The 27,289-nt window shown below is 41.0% G+C and overlaps 1 protein-coding gene across 6 annotated transcripts in view; it reads left to right on the forward strand.

The window, feature by feature from the left end:
- The first annotated feature begins 728 nt into the window (after positions 1 to 728).
- Ncoa1 (nuclear receptor coactivator 1) overlaps positions 729 to 27,289 on the forward strand; it is a 216,795-nt gene continuing 190,234 nt past the window's right edge. For all 6 annotated transcript variants that reach the window (XM_070025127.1, XM_070025132.1, XM_070025126.1 and 3 more), the window contains exon 1: positions 729 to 1,079. The gene's annotated coding sequence lies outside the window, so the exon portion shown is untranslated. The remainder of the gene's footprint in view (positions 1,080 to 27,289) is intronic.

Below are 27,289 nucleotides of genomic sequence, written 5' to 3' on the forward strand. Positions count from 1 at the left end.
TAGCCCTTCCATCAAGGAATACGAAGGAGTGGGCCCCCTCGAGGGGAAAGGTCGGTGAAGGACAGCCGCCTCGCGGGACAGCGGGGCCCGTGTCAGGTCCGTCTTTCCGTCAGTAAAACCCAGTGGGCAGAGCATCTTCCCTCTCCCTTGTCTGACAGCCTGAGAAATCAGCTCGGCGACCACCTCCCCGTTTCACAGAATAGAAGCAGCGAGGCCCGCGGGATGCGCCCCACTCAAAGTAAGACAACCCCGGAGTGGAGACCAGCGGCGGACCCGCTCCGCCCCTCCGCGGGGCCTGGGGCGCGGGCACCACCCACCCAGAAAGATAAAGGGCGGCGGGCCCAGCGGCCCCGCCCCGAGCGGCCTGGGGTTCGAGGCCGCTCCCCGGCCGCGGGCGGCGGACCGCCCCGAGGGGAGGGGAGGGAGCGAGGAGCTTGGGCCTCCTTTCCCCACACTTCGTTAGGACGCGGGCCGGGACGGGCCTGCGGCCGGCAGAGGGCGCGGGGCGGCTCCTCGGAGGGCAGGCGGGGGCGCGCCGTCGAAGCTCGAGGGCCCGGAGTCGCCGGGGACCCCCGCTGGCCGAGCGGCCCGGGCCGCGGGCGGCCGGCCGCAGGCGGGCGGGGCGGGGCGGGGCGGGGCGGGGCCGCGGGCGGCGGGCGGGGCGGGGCGCGGAGGGGGCGGGGCCGCGAGCGGGGGGCGGCGGCGGCAGCGGCGGCGGCGGCCGTGGTGGAGGAGGAGAACATGGCGGCCGCGGAGAGCGGCTGAAATGCCTGTTCTTCAGGCCAGGCGAGCGGGAGTCTGACGCGATCCGCAGAGCTCCGACCTCCGACGGTTGGACCGCTGCCTCGAGCGCCTCGGCCGCCGGCTCGCCGCTACTCCCTCGGGCGGAGCCTTCGCCGGGGTCGCCCTGCATCCCCCCTGCGGGGGGACCCTTGCTCCGGAGGAGGGGGCCGGAGAGCGGCGGCCGCCTGGGCCCCGGGGACCGGGCGCCCAGTCGAGGAGCGGCGGAGGCCGCGGCGGCGCCGCCACGACCGCCTACGAGCGCGGCGCCCCGGAGCGCGGCCCAGAGGCGGCGGCAGGTGAGTGGCGGCGGCGGGCGGGAGCCTCGCGGTGGGTGCAGCTGTCACGAGCCGCGCGGCCGCGGCGGCCCTAGGGGGCGGGGAACAGCTGCCCCTCCGCCCCTGCTCGCCTTTCTCTGCGATCCGCTCCCGCTCCCACTTCGCCCGAGTTCCCCTCCCGGCCTGGCGCGGCTGCGGGGGGCGGAGGTCGCAGCTGTCACGGCAGCAGCTGGGGGCTGCTCGGGCGGGCGAGCCCGCTGCGGAGCGCCGTCCCCGCGCCGCGCCGCGCCGCGCCTGCCCCACTTAGCAGAGGGCGAGCATCCGCGGAGGGCGCGCGAGGCTGCGAGGCTGCGCGGCCGCGGGCCCGGGGGGGAGCGAGCGCCCCGAGCCGCCGCCGAGAGGGGGAGCCGGAAGTCGGCGCGGGCGCCCCTCGGCCCCGACGAGCGCCGTGACCTTGGCGGGCCCGCCAACCTCTCCGAGTCTCGCTCGCCCCGACCGCGAAATGGGGGCTGCCGTGGCATGCCTTCGCGACGGCTCGGCCCTCGACGGCACTTCTGCCTAGCCCCGCCGCCTTTGCCTTTGCCCTCCCCTGGCGAGGGCTTCCGAGGTAGCAATGAGTGCATAAAGCACATTTCCCCCCTGCAGTCCAGGTTGGGTTCCCTTCCCGGGGTTCTGCCGAGGACCTACGTGGGGAAGCAGACGTCTCGAGCAGACGATCGGGGGTGGGGTTGGTTAATGGTCAGTGGTCGGACTAGCTCTCGCTGGTCTCTAGAAGAGATGAGGGGAGACTGGGAACCAGGGTCTCTAGCCCTTGCTACCCAGCTGTGAGCTGTGGTGGCCTTTTTTTTTTTTTAAAATGATTTTATTTATTTTTTAAATCAGTTACTCCCCTGGGCCAGATACTACTCGGTCTGATGCTATTGGAGGGAGTCGGCGGATCAGGCACTTGTCAATCGTGCGCGTGACAAGGACAGGCCGTGGGGCTGTGGCCGCAGAGTTTGGTAGGGAGGAAAACTTTAGGCTGGAGCATCTGCTAGCCGTTCTTGCTTGGTTCATCATGTTCACGGTAGAGGCGCGCGCGGAAGGGGCGGGTGTCCTTGTGGAGGTGACATTCTTTTTCTCGTGAGACAGTGAATTTTTAATGTGCAGGACGATGTTGGTGAATGAGGGGCGAATCGTAGCCCCAGCACCCAGTGGCTGGCAAGAGGAATCTTGATTTATGAGGCATGATGCTTTACACTTCAGTAGTGAAGAAATCTGTAAGTGTCTGCAAGACATTGCTGCCTTGTAGCTTAGATTATGTTGAACAGTTGCAGAGAAGAGTTTCAAGGGTTAAATTTGTTTGAGGTTTGTCTCCTCTTCTGGAGTTGGTTGGAGGTTAGTCTTAAAAAAAAAAAAAAAAAAAAGTTGGCCAAAGGGGCCTCTCAGCTAGTTTCACAGAAGCAGTGATGTAGTAGGAAGGGGGTCGGATTTCTTCACATTGGGAATAATGTGATTTGCTTGGGTCTTTTGGCTCTCAAATTAGAAATAGTTTTGGGTTAAAGGTAGCTGTGGGATTTGATTCCATTTAATAAGCAGGCATTCCTCAAGCAGTTTGTCATAAAGGCGATAAAATGGAAGTGTTTCTACATTATCTCCTGTACTTTGTGTAAAGGTCTAACTTGGTTTTATGAACGAATGTCTGCATTATTTTCTCTGCATTTCTTATTAAGACTTTTTCTATCCAATCAGTGGGTCAAAAAAGAAAGGACAAAATAAGGGATATATATTTATACACACATAATATACATTATATATTATACATTATGTATATTAAATATATATATATATATATACTTGGAGACAAAATAGAGGGCCACTGTTTATAAGAGCAAGATATTTGGTTTGATTTTTGTACACATTTCACACTAATTTATTACACTTATTTAACTCACACTGAACTTTGGCTTACTTTGGTGCAAAATTTGGATTTTGCATAGTTTATAGTTAATCTCTTCTGAGAAAATTTGTAAGATTGTGTTTATTACTTTTTGTGTATATGTAAAGGAAGGTGATAGACTAATGATGATCGTTCTACTTTAACTGGGATTATATAGACAATGAATTTTCCTTCCTCCTTTTGCCAACATTTGTTTTTCTTTCTCCCTCAATTCCAAGGTTTCATTTCTAGAAAACTGTGCTGGAAACAGAAGCAGCAGTTTGTATAATCCCAAGAACTTGCTTATGCCAGGAAGCTGTAAGGATAACATGAAGTGGGTGTGATATAAAGATACTGTTACTACAAAACAGTTAACTGTTAAGGGAGTCTAGGGTCAAAGTGTGATTTTTTTTTTTCTAAATTTCCTGTTTTCTGTGTATGTGTTAATCTTTTGGTGGGCTGAGGATTGGGTTGCTATGGTGCTGACCCTTGTATATTGTGAAAGTGTTGGCAAATATGCTTTTACTCTATAGGGAGACGTGGCAAACAAGCCTAAATAATTTAAAGATGTTGTTCCCAGGATGGAATGTTCTCTGCATGTCCTCTTGATCCTGCTAATCCAGTGAGCAGTCTAAATGTTGAGTAAGTGCTGCTGGTGGTGTAGAGGTGCTGAAAGGTAGAGTGGTGAATGGATTGGACATCCCTTGAAAATGTTTTTTGGACTGCATACCAGACTCTGATTTGGTATATACAAACTATGATTCAAACATGGTTTGAATATTGTGTTGCATGGAGTTGATTGGCTTTAAGTTATATGGCCTTCTTCTTCTTCTTTTTTTAAATTATAGGACAGGTATGGAAGGTCAAAACAAGTACATGACACTTAGTGGAATCCCCTAAATTATAGAGCCTAGGAGATCCCCAGGATGCTCATTATTGCCTTGGCAGTGATTTTGCCTTCTAAATATGATAATCACAGTAATTCTCAGAGGGCCATCTATTACTTTCCTGGAAGAAGTCCAAAAACATTGTGGTGGGCACCTTTCTACATTATCTGCAAATATTGGATGCTGAAGTGGGTATGGAATTGGATGAAGTACTTGTATTTCAGGAGTTGGATGATAAAGGCCTGTATTTTTTCCCACTTTATATAACTTTCTTACACTTTTGGATAGACTAGATTATAGGGAACAGCTTTACTGCTTCCCCTCATTTTAGTCAAGAATTTAACCTTTGGTCCCTGGCCTCATTGTCTCTGATCTTTTTTTTTTTTTTTTTTTACTGTTTATTGGAGGTGAGGTCTAAACATTTCAAACTTCCTTTCTTCTTCCTTTGTATCTTAAATTATGTTTTTCTAGGTGGTGTTAGAAGTTATAAAATGGCCTAATGGCAAATAGATACCATTCTTGGTTACTTAATTTAAGGACATACAGATTTTTTTCTATATATCTGGAAGATGATTTGTGAGTATATAGTATTGGGGTTAATATAGAGTATACAAATAGTTTTTTTTTTTCTATTTCTGCCAGAGATAGAGTGGAGTAAAGAAATTTGTTGTAAAATACAGATGCCAGCATGTAAATTCAGTTCCATAAATACAGGTGAAGTAAGTTATATCCATGTTTCCTCCCTGATAACCCATCTACCACACAGTATTTCTGAGACTTTTTGAAGTAAAAGCTTTTAGAAAAGCTTAGTATAGTTGCCATATTTAAAAGATAAGTGGCTTATGTTAAAATAGAAACTACAGTCCCTCTAGGAGTATAGAAGACTTGAAATCAGTCTAGTCACCCTCATATTACATATATTTTGTCATATATTTCCTCCCTGCTCCCCACCCTTGGGTGTTTCAGTGGGGATTGTAGAGATGGTTGGTTTTAGTGAGTGGCCCTGAACCCAATCATTAAGAACAGAGAGACCAAACTGATAAAAATAGGTGCATACCTAGGCAAAATCCCATCAGCGGGATCGAAGTTCTAGTAACACTAGATTATCTAATTTTTCCAAAGTGATGCCTTATTTTTACCCCTTTGGTTTGTAATTTTCAGATAGTTTTTAAATTGCCTTTATAAATGGAGCTTTGACTTTAGATAGCTGGTGTTCTGGCTTTCCCAGATACTTAGTTGGTGTAACCTTGGGTATTTATTTAGCTGCATTACACCCCAAGTTTTATGTTTAAAATTGAAACCGTGAATTCTCACACTAGTGTAAGCTAAAAAAATTAACTTGCAGTATTAAATAACAGTATTACTTAAAATATGATTGGCCGATAGTGAAACATTTAAAAGTAGCTAGTGAATGGACAAGTAAGTGGACATTTCACACACTAATTTACCATTAAAAAAATTTTTTTTTGTAATTAAAACATTTTTTTCCCTCTTTTTTTCTGGCTCTACAATTTCTTTCATTTTAAATGTAGGCAATAACCAAATTATTGATCTGATCCTCCCCTTTTTCTCTACTAAACTCTTGATTTTAGTTTTTTTAAGCTGTTTGCTAACATGCATTTGCCTAATTCATTTTACACATAAATGTTGAAAAAATACTTTTTTTTTTTTTTTTTTTTTGGTCGGTCGTGGGGCCTGAACTCTGGGCCTGGGCGCTGTCCCTCAGCTCTTCAGCTCAAGGCGAGCGCTCTACCACTTGAGCTACAGCACCACTTCCGATTTTCTGGTGGTTTGTTGGAGATAGGAGTCTCACGGTCTCTCCTGCCCGGGCTGGCTTTGAACCGCGATCCTCAGATCTCAGCCTCCTGAGTAGCTAGGATTACAGGCGTGAGCCACCAGCGACCGGCTGAGAAAATACTTTCTAAAATGTTATTTGATGTTATTGTTTTTTAGTGAAGACTGCAAATATATCATATGTCATTGCAGCAGATACTTTTTTGCCTATTCCGGAAAATTTGCTGTGGATGATATGTGCAGGAAAGCCTTGTAAAATGTTAAATACTAAACAAGTTATGAAAGTGTAATTATCTATAGATACTTATTACCTTGCTTTAACATATTTCATTTTTTGACTTGAATTGTATTTCCATTTCCTTGTGGTTTCTTGAATATACCAGTCAAAGCTGTTATATTCTCTAAAGTTTGATTTTTTTAAATCATTTGCTTGGCATCAGTTATTCAGGTTTTTTTTTTTCATATAATAAAACTTCTCACCTTTCTTAAGCCAGCTAGCCTCCCTGTCTTCTTCCTCCTCTCTTCCTTTCTTTCTTCCTTCCTCTCTCTTCCTCCTTTCCCTCACTTCTTTTCTCCCTCACTTCTTCCCTCTCTCACCTCCTTTCTCCCTCACCTCCTCCTTTGTTCCTTTTCTCCCTCCCTGCTTTTCTCCCTCCTTCCACTCTGTCTCCGTTCCTCCCTTAGAAGAAGGAAGACCAAGAAAATGTATTCGGCTAGGGAAAATTTAAATTTGAAGAATTCTAGGAAACTTTGAAATAATCTGTGCACCAAGAGAAAGAAGCATATAGTCTATTATATCATACATCTACCACCCTGTTGGAAATACTTGAAAAAAATTTGCTTCTGTACTGAGCAGGTACAGACTTATTCTTGTCATTTCTTAAATAATACAGTATAACAACTGTTTAAAGGCACTTATATTGTACTAGGTATAAGTAATCTAGAGATGATTTAAAATAGACAGGAAGATGTGCATGGGTTATATGCAAATACTATGTTATATCCTATAAGGAACTTGAGAATCTGCAGATTTTGATATCTTCAGGGGTTTCTGGAACTAATTCCCTGCAGATACTAAAATACAACTCTATTTTAATTTTTTAATGAAAAATTGACTCACATATTGTAATAAGGCATAACTAGAAATTAAGATTATTCTCTTAAAAACTGCAAAAATGCCTGGAGAGATGTGTCTGATTTTCTTATATGACTCAGAGCCAGCAAATATTTATTGAGTGTTGTCTCTGAGCCAGGCACTATGCTAGCTCTACACACTACATTTTATAAATGAGGAAACAAAGCTTAGGGAAGTTAAGTGGCTGGTGTAATATTGCACAGCTTGTAGGTGTTAGGAATGACATTTGAGTCCAGTGTTCTGACTGGAAATCACATTCATACCTTTAATTGCTAGGAAGGCACTCTCCTACTTGTGCCATGCTCCTAGTTACATTCATTCCATTTGCCACGCTTGGCCACATTACAAGCTCTTTCCTTTCTGGACTTTCTGTTCTATATGTGTGTTGTGGAGACTCCTGCAATTGTGTTCTTTCTGATGACCTAGGAGCCATATATCCCAATTACTTAATGAAAGTGTCACTTTAAGATTCTTGTGCTCTGTTTGTTCTCACCTTTGTACTTTAGTAATGTTGATTCTTTGGTGCTTCTGTTCTGGTAAGCTTATCTTTGAATGATTGGTTTGGATTCTTAGCAATAAAATTCGGCCTCTCAAGTTTTGTTAGTGTTTAAATAGCTAAAGCTTCAGGTATACTCTTTCATCTGGAACAAATTGGTCACCCCCTGTGTTTATACTAGTATTTTGAATTGTTGATCTTCTTCTGGTGACATTATTATATTGCATCCTAAAATTTTAGTTTGCCTATGTGGCTAAACTATTTATATACTTTTATTATCAAACATAGATTTGATTATTTAAAAGTATTCAATTTTGTGTATGTTTGTGTGTGTGTGTGTGTAAAAAGGTATCACACCATATCACCAGGTACTTGAAAGGTGAAATATTTTTGACTTCTGAAAGCACCTATAATGGGTAATACTGACTCTGTTTTTGTGACTTCAGAAAACCAGGGTAATGTTATTTGTTCTCAAAGTCTAAATCACATCTATTCTGTTTAGTACAGGAAGTCTGTAATTGAATTTCTAAGTATCCACTCAATCATGTGTTGAGGTTATAGTTATTTTGAGTACATGCTTTGTTCAAAGCTATTTAAAGATAGGGAAGTGAAATGATAAGATATAGATCTTATTCTTAAGGAGATTATGACCTAAATAGTTGATAAGACAAAACACAAATACCTATAATACTAATTAAATGTGATGAGTGATTTGGGAGACACAGAAACAGTGGTATACTTGAGGATTCTGAAAGAGAAAGTAATTAGTTCATTTGAGAGGGCTTGGTAGTAGACAAGAACATTGAATGCAGGGCATGGTTTTAGTAAGGGTAGGGTGAGGAAAAGTATATATTCAGAAAGATTAAATAGAAGAGGAGACAGGAAAGCCTGGAGCTACTCAGGAAGTAAGAAAGGAACAAGTACAAGAAGGATGATAGCGTCAGCTGAAGTGGAGACTGAAATTCTAAATGTAGTCACGTGACATGGAAAGTTTTTTTTTTTTTAAAAAATACGGGGAGGTGGGAGCAATATGTAGTAAATATAAAGATCTGGATGAAAGTGAGAAATGCCAGTTTTCCAAATTTATATGAATTTTTATTTGGAAGGTTTTATGCCACAATATTTATATTTCCTTAGTTTTTGAAATGATTCCATGTGTAAGACTTATTTTATTCATCCATTTTTATATATCTTTAAAATTTGATATTTTTAAGATAATGCAGTGGACTTGTTTTGTCAGTGCAAATTGATTGGAAGTTACTGATAGAGAGCCTTGACCTTGGGAACCCAGGTGCTGATAATTACATATAAAATAGAGTTTGTATTCTATCATCATGGAAATGCAATAAATATTGGAGGTCTCTAAGGAGTCTTGTTCTGACTGTATGAGTGAGATTGGTCATACAATGGGAAGCCCCTGACTCTCAATATAGTTCATGAGTTATTTATGCTTTATTTGTGCCCTGCTGTGTTCCAAAAAAGAACTTAAGGCAGGATATGTCATGAAGTGTCTTGGACCTTGTTCTAGCTCTATTATTTTTGTGATGTCCTTAGCTAACAGCACACGACGGAACAGTGTTGAAGACAACTTGTGTCCCAGAATGTGTTGTGGAGTGTCTTTTGTGAAACAGGTAGTAATTCAGAGATAGTTGCTATACAAGTGGAAAAGAGAAGTTGTTTAAACTTTGATAGCATACAGAGGAGATAATTGATTGGAAGTTACTGATAGAGAGCCTTGACCTTGGGAACCAGATGCTGATAATCACATATAAAAATAGAGTTTGTATTCTGTCATCATGGAAATGCAATAAGTAGTGAAGGTCTGTAAGGTGTCTTGATCATTTGCAGTTTATTATAAAATTTTACAGTTCACAAGGGCTTAGGTAAATGGATTTTTTTTTTTTTTGGTGTATTGTTTTGCATGTTTGTTTTTTTCTTTTACCCAGTACTAGGGATTGAACTTAGGGGTGCTAGGCAAGTGGTCTACCACTTGAATCATGTCACCTCTTTGTGTATTGCTTATTTTTTTTTTTTTTTTTTGTGTGTGTGTGTGTGTGTATGTTGGTGGTGGTGGTGGTGATAGTGGTCATGGGGTTTGAACTCTAGCCCTAGGTACTGTCCCTGAGCTCTTCAGCTCAAAGAGAGTGCTCTACCACTTGAGCCACAGTGTCACTTCCGGCTTTCTGGTGGTTAATTGGAGATAAGATCATGTACTTTCCTGGTTGGGCTGGCTTTGAACCATGATCCTCAGATCTCAGCCTCCTGAGTAGCTAGGATTACAGGCATGAGCTACCAGTGCTTGGCCCATATGTATATATGATAGGGTCTCTTTAATTACCTAGACTTGTGTCCAACTCATAGTTTTTCTGCCTCCATCTTCTCTGTAACTAAGATTACAGGCAGGTTTCGCCAGATTTAGCCTGCATCATACACTCAACATTACTTGTAAGTTATGAAGCTCTTTTGTATATTTCATAGATATTAGTTACATTTTGAGGTAAAAGTCTGAAATTATCTAAATTAATTAAAATTATCTAACTTTAAACAAACAAAAGCCCTTATTCTTTGGCCACAAAGACAGAGTTCCCTAATTTGTGACATTTTCTGTGACACCTGGGTATGCATAGTATATAATGTAGTAAATAAAAACACAGCTGGGTGCCGGTGGCTCACACCTGTAATCCTAGCTACTCAGGAGGCTGAGATCTGAGGATCATGGTTCAAAGCCAGCTTGGGCAGGAAAGTCCATGAGACTCTTATCTCCAATAAACCACTAGAAAACCGGAAGTGGTACTGTGGCTCAAGTGGTAGAGCGCTTGCCTTGAGCTGAAGAGCACAGGAACAGCGCCCAAGCCCAGAGTCAAGCCCCACAACCCACCAAAAAAACACATAATCTTCCCTTTGAGATATTGGCATTTTTTAGTAGTGACTCAGAATGTAATTACTTTCAGAACAAAATGAAATTTTTGAGTATTTGGAAGCATTTCTATTATTATGGATTTAGTTGCTGATAATGATGCATGTTACCTTGAATGATGCATGTTTCCTGCCCGGGCAGGAAAGTCCATGAAACTCTTATCTCCAACAAACCACCAGAAACCAGAAGTGGCGCTGTAGCTCAAGTGGTAGAGTGATAGCTTTGAGCTGAAGAGCTGAGGGACAGCGCTCACGCCCAGAGTTCAAGCCCCTCGACCGACAAAAAAATACCCTAAAAAACAACAACAACAAAAGCATTGTAGATGAAGTGTTTTAGTGATTTTGAGCCCATCTGCCAAAAATATTAAAAGGCCATACCATGTGATAGTCTATAAGAACAACTGATTGCCAACAGGATTTATGGAAGTGCAGTATCTAGCAGGAACCTTGCATAAGTGGTAAGATGGCAATTGAACGTCATACTTCTTTAATACCCAGTGATGCATTTCTTTTTTTTTTTTTGTCGGTTGTGGGGCTTGAACTCTGGGCCTGAGCGCTGTCCCTCAGCTCTTCAGCTCAAGGCGAGCGCTCTACCACTTGAGCTACAGCGCCACTTCCAGTTTTCTGGTGGTTTATTGGAGATAGGAGTCTCACGGTCTCTCCTGCCTGGGCTGGCTTTGAACCGCGATCCTCAGATCTCAGCCTCCTGAGTAGCTAGGATTACAGGTGTTAGCCACCAGCGCCCGGCTCCCAGTGATGCATTTCTTTTGGTATTATTTATCTTTGAAAAGTTTGTTTTTCAGCAGTACTAGCCATTAAAACCAGTCAAATAGTTTTTTATTATACAAATAAACTCAACTTGGAACCAGATCTTCAAGTGGTGGTATTGCAAAGTATGAAAGTAAGATTTTAAAAAGTAACAAATCAGTATCTGGCCCTGGTAGCTCGTGTCTGTAATCTAGCTTTTAAAGAGGCTGAGGTCTGAGAATCTCCAGTCAGGAAAGTCTGTTATACTATTATTTCTAGCTAACCAGCAAAAAGCCAGATGTGGAGCTATGGCTCAGTTGGTAGAGCACTAGCCTTTAGTGAAAAAGCTAAGGGACAGTGCGCATGCCCTGAGTCAAACCCTAGTACACACACACACACACATACACAGACACACACAATTATACTCAGTTATATCACTATCATCAAAATAGTGGAATTAATAACAGTTTATTGAAGAGGGCACAGAGATCATGTCATCAGTAAATGCTTAAAATTTATTTTAATAACATTTTAAAAATTTCTATTTTGTGTATACTTTACAAGGTACATATATATATATATACACACACACACATTCTATTTTTTGAAGCTGTATGTATATGATAAAAAAGAGTTATCATTATTCTGTAACCAAGGTCCTTAAACTGGAGTTCATAGACTAAGAGCCTCAAGGTTGGTTTTAGGAGAGCTTTGTAAACAGTTTGAAATTATGTGTAAAATGTTGAAAATCTTCTTGTGGGAGAAGGTCTGTAGATTTCACCAAATTTCAAAAAGGGCCTCCTGCAAAAGTTAAGAATCTCTGTTGTTGAGGACAGGTACCTCAATAACTCCATTCATTCAGTCTTACCCTTCTTGCCAAATTTAATGGATATATCTGATGTCATTTCTCAAGCCTGTAGTATGACTGGATTTGCAGTCTGTTTTTCCATTTTGCAATAGATGTGATTGTAATGCCTTTGGCCCTTACAAGTGTTTGAGCTCTATTTGTTTCACAAATACCTGGGCCCTTCATAACTTGATTGCTTTTATATATCATTGCTCCTCTTAAACCCTCTTATACCTCCAAGAAAAAAAGACCTATTATATGAATGTGGTTATGGAAATGTGCGTGCACTCACACACACACACACACACACACACACACACACACACACACACACACACACACACACGAATTCACAGGGATTCACTGTTGTTAGCATATACTTGCAATACATTAGCATCCAAATCTTAATTTTCTAGGATCTGATTTGACATACACTAAAAATTGCAAGTTTTGTCATCTCCTCAGATTGGTTCATTTCTTTCTGTCATTATTCCAATTCAGACCTATTTATTGGTCCTACTGTCTCCAGTAATTTCTGTCCATGCTAAATTTTATTTTTGAATCATCATTTTAATTTTTGCTTTCATGGTATTACTTTACTAAAAAGCCTTCTATGGTTCTTCATTGCCATCAAGATAAAGTTACTCCATAGCCTAGCAGGTAATGCTTTCCAGTCTCTGGCACCAACTCACTTTTCTGGCCTCAGTTCCCCTTAGACTCCCCCAATAGACTGAAATTGTGTTTGCTGTTCTGTGAATATTCCCCTGGGCTTATCCATCCCATTACCTGTTGCTCTCCTGGACTGTTCTCTCTTTTTCCAGTGTGTAACCTTGGAAATTCTACCTGTTCTTTAAAGTTCAACTCACATTTCACTGTTCTTGGTAAGTATTCAGACTCTAAAATTTAGAAGTAATTTGTTCCTTCTGTGAACTCTCTTAGTATTTATTTTCCTTATTACTCATGCGAAACTTTGTATACTGTGTGAATTCTTTTTTCTTTCTTTCTTTCTTTTTCTTTTTTTTTTCTGCCAGTTTTAGGGCTTGAACTCAGGGCCTGGGCTTCTTTTGCTCAAGGATAGCACTCTACCACTTGAGCCAAGTGTCCTTTCTGGCTTTTTCTGTTTATGTGGTACTGAGGAATCAAACCTATGGTTTCATGCATGCGAGGCAAGCACTTTGGAACTAAACCACATTCCCAGCCCTACTGTGTGAATTAAAAAAAAATCACTATTATTAGGTTATGAGAATGGTAAAAGAGAGATCATGTTGTATATTGCCTTCTGCAATATACATTCACTTTATTAAAAGTATTTTGCAAGTTGTAACATTAAATCGTAATGCTACTTATTATTTACCTAGAGAAGTAGACCACGTGTATGCACAAGTGTATTTGTCTATCTGGAATACTCATAGGTAATACAGTATAGAGATTTTCTTTACCAGATTATTTGGAGGATATTTGGAGATTGAATTGGAAATCAGATATTGCTTGGAGAACATGTTTTATTTACATAAGCCATTGGCTCTAAAGATCTATGCTCAAAAGCCTGAGATGGCTAGGTGAGGTGGCAAATGCCAATAATTCCAGCTCCTTGGGAGAATGAAGCAGAAAGATTGTGAAAGATTGTAATTGAGGCCAGCCTGGGCAATATAGCAAGGTAAGTTTAATAACATTAAAAAAAGAAAGAAAAAAAAAAGGACTGAGGAAGTAGCTGTTGACTAGCATATAAAAGGCCTTGGGTTCAATTCCCAGTACTACCAAAAGACCAAAACAAAAAACAAACCCAGTACAAAAAAGAAAAGTCAATGATATATCCTGAGTCACTGATCTATACTTGCCTTAGGTTAAAAGAAACTTGTTTTCTTTCCTTAGAGGTGCCGGGGTCACAATTCCTAAAATCTTGATCGTTACTGTATTTCTGTTTCTCATGCTTTTAGCATGTTCTTCACAGCAGAAGATATATTTTTACTGAATATCTGTTGTTTGAATGGTAATATGAAGTTCTTATAAAGGAGTTCTCATTTGCTTTAAATCATACATGGTTTTAAAATTAATATGAAACAATGTAACATGGAGTTCATAATTTAGTTGTTGAGTCTGGAAATTCCTTTAATACCCACTTGAAATTTATTATCATTTATGCTTGTTTCTGGTGTGTGTATGTATACGTACGTACATACTTACATGTGTACGTGTATGCATGTGTATGTGTGCTTGAACTAAGGGCTTCATACTTTTGCTTCCTGGCTGGCTCTTTACCAGAAACCAAACCTCCAGTTTAGCGTTTGTTGCAGGTTAATTGGAGATAAAGTCTTGTCAACTTTTCTGCCTAGGCTGACTTTGAACTGAGATCCTTACAGCTCAGCCTCCTGAATAGCTAGCATTAAAGGCTAATTTGTTTCTGTTTTTACTTGTATCCCTTCCTTCCAATCAGTTTGTAACTTAGTCTAAAATTCATTTTATACTGTTTTGTATTATAGTGCTTTCATGGTTCCATACCCATAGCATACATAAATTTGTTATTAATGGTGCTAGGAGCCTCACTTGTTCTTGATGGGTTTCCTGGAAGAAGAGGATTTACATTAGGTTCTTGGTTATGGTATATGCTAAAAGGGTTCTATAGTTAAAATAATAAGTAAGTTCATTGTACCTTTGGGAACATGAAGTATCTTCCTTGATTATTGTGGCTTTGGCCTCAAAGTGATGCACATCACTTCCTCCTATAGCCCTTTGGCCAAAAGTACTCAAAGAATACTTAAGGAGATGTAGGAAAGAACATGTATAGTTGATGAGAAGTAAATGTTTTTGTTTCATCATAGTAGGATTGATTTTCTTTAGAGAAGTGTATACCAAAATTGATAGGCCCTATTTGGGAGTCCTTGAAGAACAGAAACTGCTTTTAAAAAAATGTCCGTTTATATTTCCACCAGTTTATTATAGTCTCTATTTGTCCCCACCTTTACTCTTAATTATTTCTAGTTAGATCTATTTTTTTTTTTTTTTTTTTTTTTTTTTTTGGTCAGTCATGGGGTTTGAACTTAGAGTCTGGGCACTGTCCTTGAGCTCTTTTGCTCAAGGCTAGTGCTCTACCATTTTGAGCCCATTACCATTTCCAGTTTTCTGGTGGTTAATTGGAGATAAGATTCTTATAGACTGTTTTACCCAGGCTGGCTTTGAACCGTGATCCTCAGATCTCAGCCTCCTGCTTGGCTAGCATTACAGACATGAGCTACCAGTGCTGGGCTAGATCTTTGTGTTAAGTTGCCGTTCTCTGACTATTGGAAACTTGATAATCTGGCCAAATATTTACTGCATATTGAATTTTCACCCACTCTGTCTATCCATTCATATTATTCAGTTTCCAATCAGATACTTGTCCTTTCTTTTAAATAGCTTTGTAATATGTTTATGATGTGATTGAATTTACATTAACCAGGAATGATTTTGGTAGACTGCACTGTTAAGTTATTTCAGAAAGATTTGAAGGCTGCTACTTCAAAACTCCTGGGTCATTTACATTTTTTCAGATATCCCCGGTTATTTAATTGGTTAATATTTAATAACTATATAATTGCACAAGTCATTTAGCTACTGGGGAGGGGGATTATGTGTCAGTTGAGTGCTTTGTGTACTTAATTGAGGTAATTTTATGGCTAGGGTAGATTTTGGGAACATCTTGCTCTGAAAATTCTCTGGGTTAAAATTTTATGATCATGATTTGTGGAATAGAGTGTTGGTACTGAGCTGACTACTTGTAACAATCAACTCTGTTGGGAGAAATTTTGGTCCTTTTCTTTCTGGTCTTGCCTCCATAGAGACATGGATTGACTGCATCCTTAAACATTTTTATTGGTTAGGTTCCTTAGTTTTCAAAAGAGAATATTTATCTGTCTTTCACACTTTGGTGTGTATGCAGGTGTGTATTGTGCTTGTAATTGGCAATATGGTATAACTTTATTCAAGCAAGTATGCATTTATTGTGCTGTCCAGTTTTTTTAAGCCTACGAGTCCAAAATAACATTCTTAGAGGATTATTCAATACCTTTAAAAACAAATCAATTTTTACTTGGATTAAGCCACAATACCAGAGAACTTTATGTATATTGATTGCATTGTTGCAGAGTTGGATAGAATTGCCTTTACAGAATTGTTCTTTGTTATAATATAATCAACATTTATTGAGGGCCATTAAAACAGTGTCATGGAATTCACTACTCTTCTTGTAGAATTCTTATTGAGGATATCATCTCCTTTATCTCACTGCTGTTGATGTTATTACCAGTATTCTGGTACTATTAACAGCTGATCTGGAAGGCTGAGACTGAATATAAACCAACACATTGAAGGCAAATGCTTACTTCCAAAGGGAGACATTCTTATGGATGAGAGATTGTGTAATGTTTAGGAGAAAGGGCTTTAGGGTTGGATTCCTAAAGTTGACTTGGCTTTGCTACTTCCTAGTTGTGTTATTTAACCTTTTGTTGCTTCAGCTTTTTTAAAAATCTATAAACAGGGATGTACATGATTGTGAGGATTTTATGTGCTTATATTCACACAAAATGCAGGAAGTGGTGCTGTGGCTCAAAGTGGTAGAATGCTAGTCTTGAGGGCAAAAGCTCAAGAACAGCCAGACCTAGAGCGCTAGCCTTGAGCTGAAGATCTGAGGGATAGCACCCAGGCCCAGAGTTCAGGCCCCACAACCGGAACACCCCCCCCCAAAAAAAGAGAGAGTGTTAATGTTTTTCTGGGGGGGATGGGGGAGGATGGGAAGGGATGGGAAGGGGAAACAAAGGAGGAGGCTACAATGCTTGATAAGAAATGTACTCATTATCTTGCCCATTTAATTGTAACCCCTCTGTACAGTATTTTCACAATAAAAAAAAAAAAAGAAAAAAAAAGAGAGCAGCCAGACCTTGAGCTTCAAGCCCCATGATCTACAAACAATAAAAGTAAAAAAGACAAACACACAAAATGCCTAGAACATGCCCGGCTCAAGACACACCCAATGAAGATGAGCTGTTAGGTTCTCTTTTAATGAATGAATGCCATGGGGCTGGGCATGTGGCTTAGTGTGGTAGAGTACTTGCCTAGCATGCATGAAGCCCTGGATTTGATTCCTCAGTACCACATAAACAGAAGAAGCCAGAATTGGTGCTGTGGCTCAAGTGGTAACAATGCTAGCCTTAGGCACAAGGAGGCTTTGGGACAGAGCCCAGGCCCTGAGTTCAAGCCCCAAAATCGGCAAAAAGAAGAAGAAGAAAGAAGAAAGAAGAAGAAAGAAGAAGGAAGAAGAAGAAGAAGGAAGAAGGAAGAAGGAAGAAGAAGAAGAAGAAGGAAGAAGGAAGAAGAAGAAGAAGAAGAAGAAGAAAAGTATGTCAGAACCCATGTGGTAATTTTCTCCTTCAGGTCTTAGTACCAGGGAATGCTGTCTTTCCTTTGACCAGATGTAATACATGTATTACATGGTAGTCAGAACTCTTGAAACTGATGGTATTTCTCTCTTTGGAAGAAGCTCAGTCTAATGAGTGGCTTTTTCCTTGCAACTGTGTATAACTATGTGACATATGGTTTGTGTGGTAAATTTACCTTGGACTTTATCTTATTATCCTTTTGCATTTTCTCTTTACCCAACTTCTTCACTTCTTTTTTAAATTGAAATACACCCTGTGAGTCTCAAATCCCTTTTGAAGCAATACAGAAATGAACAAGTAAACTATAGTACATGTGCCCATATTGAAATTTCAGATTAGCTTTCATTTAATTTACCTTAAGCTGGCTACGTCGATTAAAGGTAGGTACTATAAGTTTTATTATCTCAAATTATTATTTATTATCTCAAATCATACTACACGTAGATTATGTCTGGAAAGACTCCTGTTATAGCTAATCCTGTTGAAGGAGTGGGTTTTTTAGGCTTCAGTTGTAACACATAAGAGTTCTTGGCTTTGTTTTAAATTTTTTTTTTTTGCTACAGCCATTTCTTGTAGATTTTGTTTTTCCTTTGGGAGATGTGCACTTCAAACTTAGTGAATATGTAGTCTTAAAAATATTTCAGGCTGGGAAGGTTACTCAGTGCTAAAGTGCTTGCCTCGCATGCATGAGGCCCTAGGTTCAAGCTCCACGACTGACACACACACAAAAAATGTTCTTCAGAGTGGGTAACAAGTTAGACAAGGAATGTAGTCTCTACCTTATTTATGTAACTGTAACCCCTCTGTATATCACCTTGACAATAAAATTAAAATAAAAAAATAATAAAAGGCTGGGTGACTCAGTGGTAGAGTGCTTGCCTTGCATGCATGAGGCCCTGGGTTCGATTTCTCAGCACCACATAAACAGAAAAAGCCGGAAGTGGTGTTATGGCTCAAATGGTAGAGTGCTAGCCTTGGGCTGAAGAGCTGAGGGACAGCACCCAAGCCCAGAGTTCAAGCCCCATGACCGACAAAAAAAAATATCCTTCAAAAATGGGGGGGGGGGTGGGTGTCTCATGTCTGTAATACTAGCTACTCAGGAGGCTGAGATCTGAGGATCACAGTTCAAAGCCATCCTAGGCAGGAAACTTGGTGAGACTCTTTTTTTTTTTTTTTGGGTCCAGTCGTGGGCCTGAACTCTGGGCCTGGGCGCTGTCCCTCAGCTCTTCAGCTCAAGGCTAGCGCTCTACCACTTGAGCCACAGTGCCACTTCCGGCTTTTTTCTTTTTGCTTATGTGGTGCTGAGGAATCGAACCCAGGGCCTCATGCATGCAAGGCAAGCACTCTACCACTGAGCCACCTTCCCAGCCCTTGGTGAGACTCTTATCTCCAGTTAATCACAGAAAAATCTGGAAATGGTACTGTGGCTCAAGTGGTAGAGTGCTAGCCTTGAGCAAAAAAGGAACACAGGGACAATGTCCAGGCCCAGAGTTCAAGTCCAAAACAAAAATCTTCAACATGGGCACCAGTGACTTACACCTCTAATCCTAACTACTCAGGAGGCTGAGATCTGTGGTTTGCAGTTTGACGTCAGCCAGAGCAGGAAAGTCCATGAGACTCTTTTTTTTTTTTGTTGGTCGTGGGGCTTGAACTCTGGGCCTGAGCGCTGTCCCTCAGCTCTTCAGCTCAAGGCGAGCGCTCTACCACTTGAGCTACAGCGCCACTTCCGGTTTTCTGGTGGTTTATTGGAGATAGGAGTCTCACGGTCTCTCCTGCCCGGGCTGGCTTTGAACCGCGATCCTCAGATCTCAGCCTCCTGAGTAGCTAGGATTACAGGCGTGAGCCACCAGCGCCCGGCTTTCCATGAGACTCTTATCTCCAATTAACCACTAGAAGTCCATGAGACTCTTATCTCCAATTAACCACTAGAAAACCAGAAGTGGCACTGTGGTTTTAAGTGGTAGAGTGCTAGGTAGCAACTAATCAACTACCAAAAAAAGCCAGAAGTGGAGTTGTGGTAGAGTGCTAGCCTTGAGCACAAAAGCTCAGGGACAGTGCCCAGGCCCTGAGCCCTGAGTTTATACACACACACACACACACACACACACACACACACACACACACACACACCAATGCTAATTTATTATTTACAATGAAAAAAAAGTGAGTGCTAGCCTTGAGCACAAAAGCTCAGGGACAGTGCCCAGGCCCTGAGTTTACACACACACACACACACACACACACACACACACACACACACACACACACACACACACACACACACACACACACCTCAATGCTAATTTATTGATTTACAATGAAAAAAAAGTGAGTGCTAGCCTTGAGCACAAAAGCTCAGGGACAGTGCCCAGGCTCTGAGTAGACACACACACACACACACACACACACACACCAGGCTCTGAGTACACACACACACACACACACACACACTCCCTCCCTCCCTCCCTTCTCTCTCTCTCACACACACTCCCTCCCTCTCTCCCTTCACACACACACACACACACACACACACACTCCCTCCCTCCCTCCCTTCTCTCTCACACACACACACTCCCTCCCTCCTTTCACACACACACACACACACTCCCTCCCTCTCTCCACACACACACACACGCACACATACACACACACACACACACCAGGCTCTGAGTACACACACACACACACACACTCCCTCCCTCCCTCCCTTCTCTCTCTCTCACACACACTCCCTCCCTCTCTCCCTTCACACACACACACACACACACACTCCCTCCCTCCCTTCTCTCTCTCACACACACACCCTCCCTCTCTCCCTTCACACACACACACACACACACACACACACTCCCTCCCTCCCTCCCTTCTCTCTCTCACACACACTCCCTCCCTCTCTCCCTTCACACACACACACACACTCCCTCCCTCCCTCCCTTCTCTCTCTCTCACACACACACTCCCTCCCTCTCTCCCTTCACACACACACACACACACACTCCCTCCCTCCTTTCACACGCGCACACACACTCCCTCCCCTCCCTCTCTACACACACACACACACACACACACACACACACACACACACACACACACACACACACACACACACACACACACACACACACACACACACACACACACCCTCTGCTAATTTATTGATTTACAATGAAAAAAAAGTTCCAGGCCCTGAGTTTACACGCACACACCTCAATGCTAATTTATTGATTTACAATGAAAAAAAAGTTCCAAGCCCTAAAATATTTCCTGATAATTTTCATTATGTTACTAGCATATTTGCTCTGTTGAGAAGATACCCATAGGGTTGGTGTTCCTACCCCCCCTTTTTTTTATTGGATGAGAGAAATTTAAAAAATATTTTTGAAATCAGCGTTGGTTGAAATTTCTTTTTAAGTTGTTTATTCATAGATTCCCTTTTCTCCCCTTTCACCCTTTTTAAGTTATCTTTGCAAGAATCAAGGTGGTTTCCTAAAGTCTGATTGATTTACTTTAGCATGTTGCTATGCTATCTAGTAAGTTGATAGTTTTGGGGGAGAGAGACACAAGACAACTGTATAGATGGTATTGTGAGACATAAATGGTGTCCAGTTGTCCTTTTTGATGATACTGCTAGCAGCTTTTGATTTGTAAAATACCATGGTGTTTAGATGAAAAAGGAAGGCATTGTCTGGAGATGCGAGGGTATGCTTTGTATGGATAGGACTGGGGGGTGGGTGGAACCATTGAGAAAGTCTTGGCTCCCTAAAGTAGAAACCATTTGATCTTGCATAATTAACAACAATGATGACATAGCAGCAGCTATCATTCATTTAGCACTTATTTTGTACCAGGTTCTGTGCAAGTGTGCTTTATATGTGTTGTGTAATCTAATCCTCAGAACTGCCTTTTAAGCCAGATAGTATCCTCTTTACTTTGTTCAGAAAGGCTAGGTAAAAGTATCCAAATCCACTTTGCTAAGAAGTAGAATAACGAGGGTTCAAGCCCTGTTTGGCACCAGTCTTGTATTCCTAATCATTTTTTTCATAGTTATAAAAATGGATATAAACATAACTGCCTTATCTATCTTGCAGGATTAATGAGATTTGTTTGTGAAAAAGTCTTGTAAAATTAGGTTGATATTAAAATGAGAAGTGGCTAGCCTGACAGTAGATGGTAGAGGAAACCTGGCTTCTTAATCAAGAATTTGTATGTGCAGAGTGTGGTAGCTCTTACCTGTAATCTGAGCTTCTCAAAAGGCGAGATGCAAGGATCATTGTTCAAAGCCAAGCTAAGCAGGAAAGTCTTGAGACTCTTATCTCCAATTAACAATCCCCAAACTGGAAGTGGAGATATGGCTCAAAGTGAGATAACACTAACTGTAGAGCAAAAAAGCCCAGAGTTCAAGCCCCACAACAATAACAAAAATAAGTGTCTAACCTAGGCTGAGTACTGGGCATTATGAAGGCATATTCACAAGAGCCCGGCATATTCACAAGAGCCTAAGGCTGCCCATGAGACTCTTATCTCCAATTTGCTACCAAAAAAAAAAAAAAAAAGAAGAAATGGATGTAAGGATACTTCTAGTCATTTACTAACTTCTTTTCCATTTCTATTACTGTTGCTATGTGGGGGAGTTTTGTTCTTTTGTTAAAATTGAGTTACAGAGATTTTATGGGTGGTAAATATTACATATCATAGATTGCTTTAAACATCTGTGGGTGAACAGTGATGTCAATTTTACTCCATGTGTCAATTACCTAGGATTTATACAGTGATATGCAAGAATACAAGTACATGCACAGTTTAGTTCTTCTAAAAGGACAAGTAGTTTTTTGCTAAATTTGTAAAATTTTAATCGTTTTAGCTCTCTAGGTAGTAGGTATATATGTTAAAATTGATCTCAGTGCCTTTTTGTCTAAGCCCTTTTAATTAAGAAAACCACTAATATTCAGTGTAACAGCCTAAGGCAGAAATAACAATATGTCATCAATTTCAACAAATTGGTAGTAAGTACTTGAAGAACTTTGAGAAAGAGATCTGTGCTCATGCCCAAGCTCAGTGGTAGAGGGTGTTGTGACTGATTACTGATGTCTGCTAGAGTCAGGCTTGTGGTATAGGAATATGTGCTTTGTTCCTACTAACTTCTGGTATTGTGTTTTTCACAATGTTCCATGGCTTGAATTGGAAATATTTTCTTGGTACTTTTCTTCTTACAGTTCTTCTGTTTTTCTGAGAATTTTATTGCCATTTACTATGGTGAAGTCTTACTAGATTTCATTCTAATAGTCCCTATAAAGGCTTTATTTTATTTTATTTTTTTTGTCAGTCCTGGGGTTTGGACTCTGGGTCTGGGCGCTGTCCCTCAGCTCTTCAGCTCAAGGCTAGTGCTCTCCCACTTGAGCCACAGCACCACTTCCAGTTTTCTGGTGATTAACTGGAGATAAGAGTCTCACAGACTTTCCTGCCTGGGCTGGCTTTGAACTGTATCCACAGATCTCAGCTTCCTGAGTAGCTAGGATTACAGGTGTGAGCCACCAACATCCGGCAAGGCTTCTTATTTTTATTGTGATATAATTCATATCATCCTAAAGTTTATAGTTTAGTGGCTCTTAATATAGTCACAGAGGTGTGCACCATCAACAATGATAATACTAATCTCATTGTCTAAAAAAAAAAAAAAAAAAAAAAAAAGAGATGCCCAGGTTCTTAGATGCTTCTCTTTATTCAGTCCCTGGTAACCATGGATATTAATGCATATGTTGATTTATCTGTTTTGGACATTTCATATAGAAATCATCATACAGGATTTTGTGTCTTTTTTCTTTAATTTAGGATTTTTTTTTTTTTGGGTCTGGTTATGGGCCAGAACTCTGGGCCTGGGCACTGTCCCTCAGCTCTTCAGCTCAAGGCTAGCACTCTACCACTTGAGCCACAGCGCCACTTCCAGCTTTTTTCTTTTTGCTTATGTGGTGCTGAGGAATTGAACCCAGGGCCTCAGGCTTGCAAGGCAAGCACTCTACCGCTGAGCCACCTTCCCAACCCCCTAGGATGTTTTTTAAGTTCACCCACATTCTAGCATGTGTTAGTACTTCGTTTATGGCCATTTTGATTATTGTGGCTAATGCTGTGAGGAACATTCATGCACAGGTTTTTTTTTTTTTTTTTTTTTGGTTGGTCATGGGGCTTGAACTCTGGGCTTGGGCGCTGTCCCTGTGCTTTTCAGCTCAAGGTGAGCACTCTACCGCTTGAGCCACAGCACCACTTCTGGTTTTCTAGTGGTTTTATTGGAGATAAGAGTCTCACGGCCTTTGCTGCCGGGGTTGGCTTTGAACCGCGATCCTCAGGTCTCAGCCTCCTGAGTAGCTAGGATTACAGGCGTGAGCCACCAGAGCCTGGCTCATGCACAAGTTTTTATATGAACATAGGTCTTCATTACTCTTGAGTGTATATCTAGGTGTGTAATTGCAAGGTCATATGTTAACTATGTTTAACATTTTGAGGAACTGTAAAACTTTTCTAAAGTGGTTATAACATTTTATAGTTCCTCACTGGATTGTGCATTAGGATTCTGATTTTCCAGATCCTTGAAAGTATATATATTACTTGGCCTTATGATCTAACTATCTTAGTGAGTGTGGCGACATCCCATTATAATTTTGATTTGCATTTTCTACTGACTGTATTATACAGCTTTTCATATGCTTATTGGCCAATTCTATGTTAAGAAAGATCTGTTCAAGTCTTTTGCCCATTTTTGCACATTTGATGGGCTCTGTTATGACATTTTTTTTTGTTGTTGGTCTTGGTCTGGGCACAGTCAGTTCTTTAGCTCAAGGCTAGCACTCTACCACCTGAGCCACAGCACCACTTCTGGCTTTTTCTGCTTATGTGGTGCTGAGGAATCAAACCCAGGGCCTCATGCATGCCAGGTAAGCACTCTACCACTGAGCCACTTTCCCAGTCCTATAATGACATATTTTAAGAGTTGTAGGAATTCTTTATATTTTCTGGACTCAAGCCCATTACCAGATAAATAATGTGAAAATATATTATTCTATTCCTTATTTTTTAATATTTTTCCTGGTGATATCTTTTGAGGCACAAAAGTTTTTAGTTTTGATGAAATAAGTTTTTTTCCCCCTTATGTTCTTGTCACATCTAAGAAACCATTGCCTAAAAAAAAAAAAAAAAAAAAAAAGAAACCATTGCCTAATTCAAGGTCACTAAAATTTGTGCCTGTTCTAAAAATTTTTAGTTTTAGTGTTTACATTTAGGTGTTTGATTTATTTTTGGTTAACTTTTCCATGAGATATGAAGTAGGTTTCAGTTCTTTTTATAATAGAGATAAGGCTCATTATCTTTCAAACATACCTATCAGCAGCACTTTGTGGTTCACTTTACTTGCTAATGTTTTAATTTACTTTATGATTCTGCTGTTTTCTGTAGTTTCACCTTTAACTTACTGCTGAAAAGTATTTGTTAAATGGGAGTTTGTTTCCCTCCCTTTCTCCCTTTCTCCCTCCCTTTCTCCCTCCTTTTCTCCCTCCCTTTCTCCCTCCCTTTCTCCCTCCCTTTCTCCCTCCCTTCCTTCCTCCCTTCCTTCCTCCCTTCCTTCCTCCCTTCCTTCCTCCCTTCCTTCCTTCCTTCCTTCCTTCCCTCCCTCCCTCCCTCCCTCCTTCCATCCCTCCCACCCCCCTTCTTTGGGCTGGGATGTAGCTCAGTGGCAAAGCACTTACCTAGCAAGTGCAATGTCCTGGGTTCGATCCCCAGTACCAAAAAAGAAAAGAAAAAAAATACAGTTTAAAAAAAAACCAAAATCCCTTCCTTTCTTCCTCCCTTCCTTCCTTCCTCCCCTTCCTCCCCTTCCTCCCCTTCCTCCCCTTCCTTTCTTTTTTTCCCTTTTTTCCTTCTTTCTTTCCTTTGCCCGTCTTAGGGCTTGAATTCAGGATCTGGTTGCTTTCTCTGAGCTTCTTTTGCTTAAACTTGAGCCACGGCTCCACTTCTGGCTTTTATGGTAGTTTATTGGAGTTTCACAGACTTCCTTGCCCAGGGCCTGGCTTGGAACAGCTGTCATCAGATCTCAGTTTCCTGAGTTGCTAGGATTATAGGCATGTGTCACCAGTGCCCAGCTGAAATGGAGTTTCTTTGCAAGACCATTTTATCCTTTACAGTTGTCATAGGCTGTGAGAATGAGGAGGAAATGTATTGATGTAGCCCAACTACTTCTTTTTAAAAAATTTTTTTATTGTGAAAATTCTGTACAGAGGGGTTACAATCACACGAGCAAGGTAATGAGAACATTTCTTATCAAGCATTGTTGCCTCCTTTGTTTTTCCCCTACCATCCCTTCCCTCCCATCTCCACACTACATTCTCCCACCTTCCACCCTAGCCCAGCTTCTTTGCAGACTAGAAACCCTCCATCTGTGACAGAAAGCTTTCAAATTCTTGGACACTTTTCGAGATTTTTTTTTCCACTAAAATGTATTGTTAGTACCACAATATAATAAAGATCTTGTCTAGTCAAATATTATCTTATAAATAAAACATGTTACTGAGAGAACACAAGTTAGGAGGTTCAGTGTAACATTGGGTTAATACATTCTTTGCCTTGTAGTAACTTAAATGAAAAAAAGTTGGTGATTGAAGCTTATCCCACAGTGTTCTCATATTTTAATGAGAGCATTATACACCTGTATAGTAGGGGAATTACTTTTCTGCCTCAAGCAATTCATTTTAATTTAGTTTCTTTGTGATTAGAAAGGTTATTCTTTTATTATTGGAATTTGCCCTTAGTAACAACTATGCATTTTATCAGTGTGCTCTTAAATCTCCAAATCTAAAATTAAACTCAATAGTTAATGTGCAGATTAGTACAAAACATCATCAGCTGATAGTTTTGTTTTGTTTTTTCCTTTTCTATAGCCTAGAATTAAACCATTTGGGGAGCCATATTACCTTTGAAGCTCATGTTGAGTTTGTGATCAGTGAAGTTCCCATTCATTTAAATTCCACTTTTATTGTGAAAGTTATTTTCTCTGTATAGCTTTCTGGAATCTGTAACTTACTGGCTGTGTGTCCTTAACCAAAACAGCCAATTTTTTTTTTGTTGTTGTTGTTTTTTGTCAGTCGTGGGGCTTGAGCTCTGGGGGCCTGGGTGCTGCTCTTCAGCTCAAAGCAAGCACTCTACCACTTGAGCCACAGTGCCACTTCTGGTTTTCTAGTGGTTTATTGGAGATAAGAGTCTCAGGGACTTTCCTGCCTGGGCTGGCTTTGAGCTGCGATTCTCAGATCTCAGCCTCCTGAGTAGCTAGATTTATAGGCGTGAGCCACCAGTGCTGGGCAAAACACCCAATTTTTAAAAAATTTCTATTTTCTTTTCATGATAGCTCTATTTATTGTTAGCTGATTAAATGAGGTAATTTGTTTCTATGTGCATATGGCTGTAACACATGTAGATGGAAATAAGGTTGTAAAAACATTCCTCTGTACCTTGTTTACTTATTGTTGGTCAGGAATTAGCTGTTTGTTAAATAGATTCCACCCACTTCATATCTCTAGATCTTAGGGTGATAGAAAAAATTCAAACCTGTAGAAAAGACTAAAGAATAGTAGAAAAATCATGTGCTTCCCCCAATTTAGTTGGATCTTAATATTTTGTCCTATAGACTTCACACTTTTTTTGTTTTAAAAAGAGGGAAATGTGGTCAAACTGCATACCCCCCTCATTTCCCATAGGAAACACTGTCTTATCCTTAATATATTTGTTTCCATAAATAATCTAATTGTTTTACATGTTGTAAACTTAAGATACTATTTTGTAATATACTCTTGCAGTATGGTTTTTTTTTTCCTCCCCTCCTTTTATTCCTGATTTCTTTTTCATAAGTATACCATCCTATTCTTACCTGAGCTTCCAGTATTCATTATTAGACAGTACAGCAGTGAACATTTTGGAACATTCTGCAAATGAACATATGGGTGACTTTATATAGTGAGTAAATAAAATGGAGAGAAGAAGAGGAAGGGGGGAAGGCAGGAGAGATCATAAAGGATAGATATCACTTGTGAAGAAAAACAGTAT

Source organism: Dipodomys merriami, unplaced genomic scaffold, assembly GCF_024711535.1.
Source record: "Dipodomys merriami isolate MVZ:Mamm:240054 unplaced genomic scaffold, mDipMer1.0.p SCAF_17, whole genome shotgun sequence".
NCBI lineage: Eukaryota > Metazoa > Chordata > Mammalia > Rodentia > Heteromyidae > Dipodomys > Dipodomys merriami.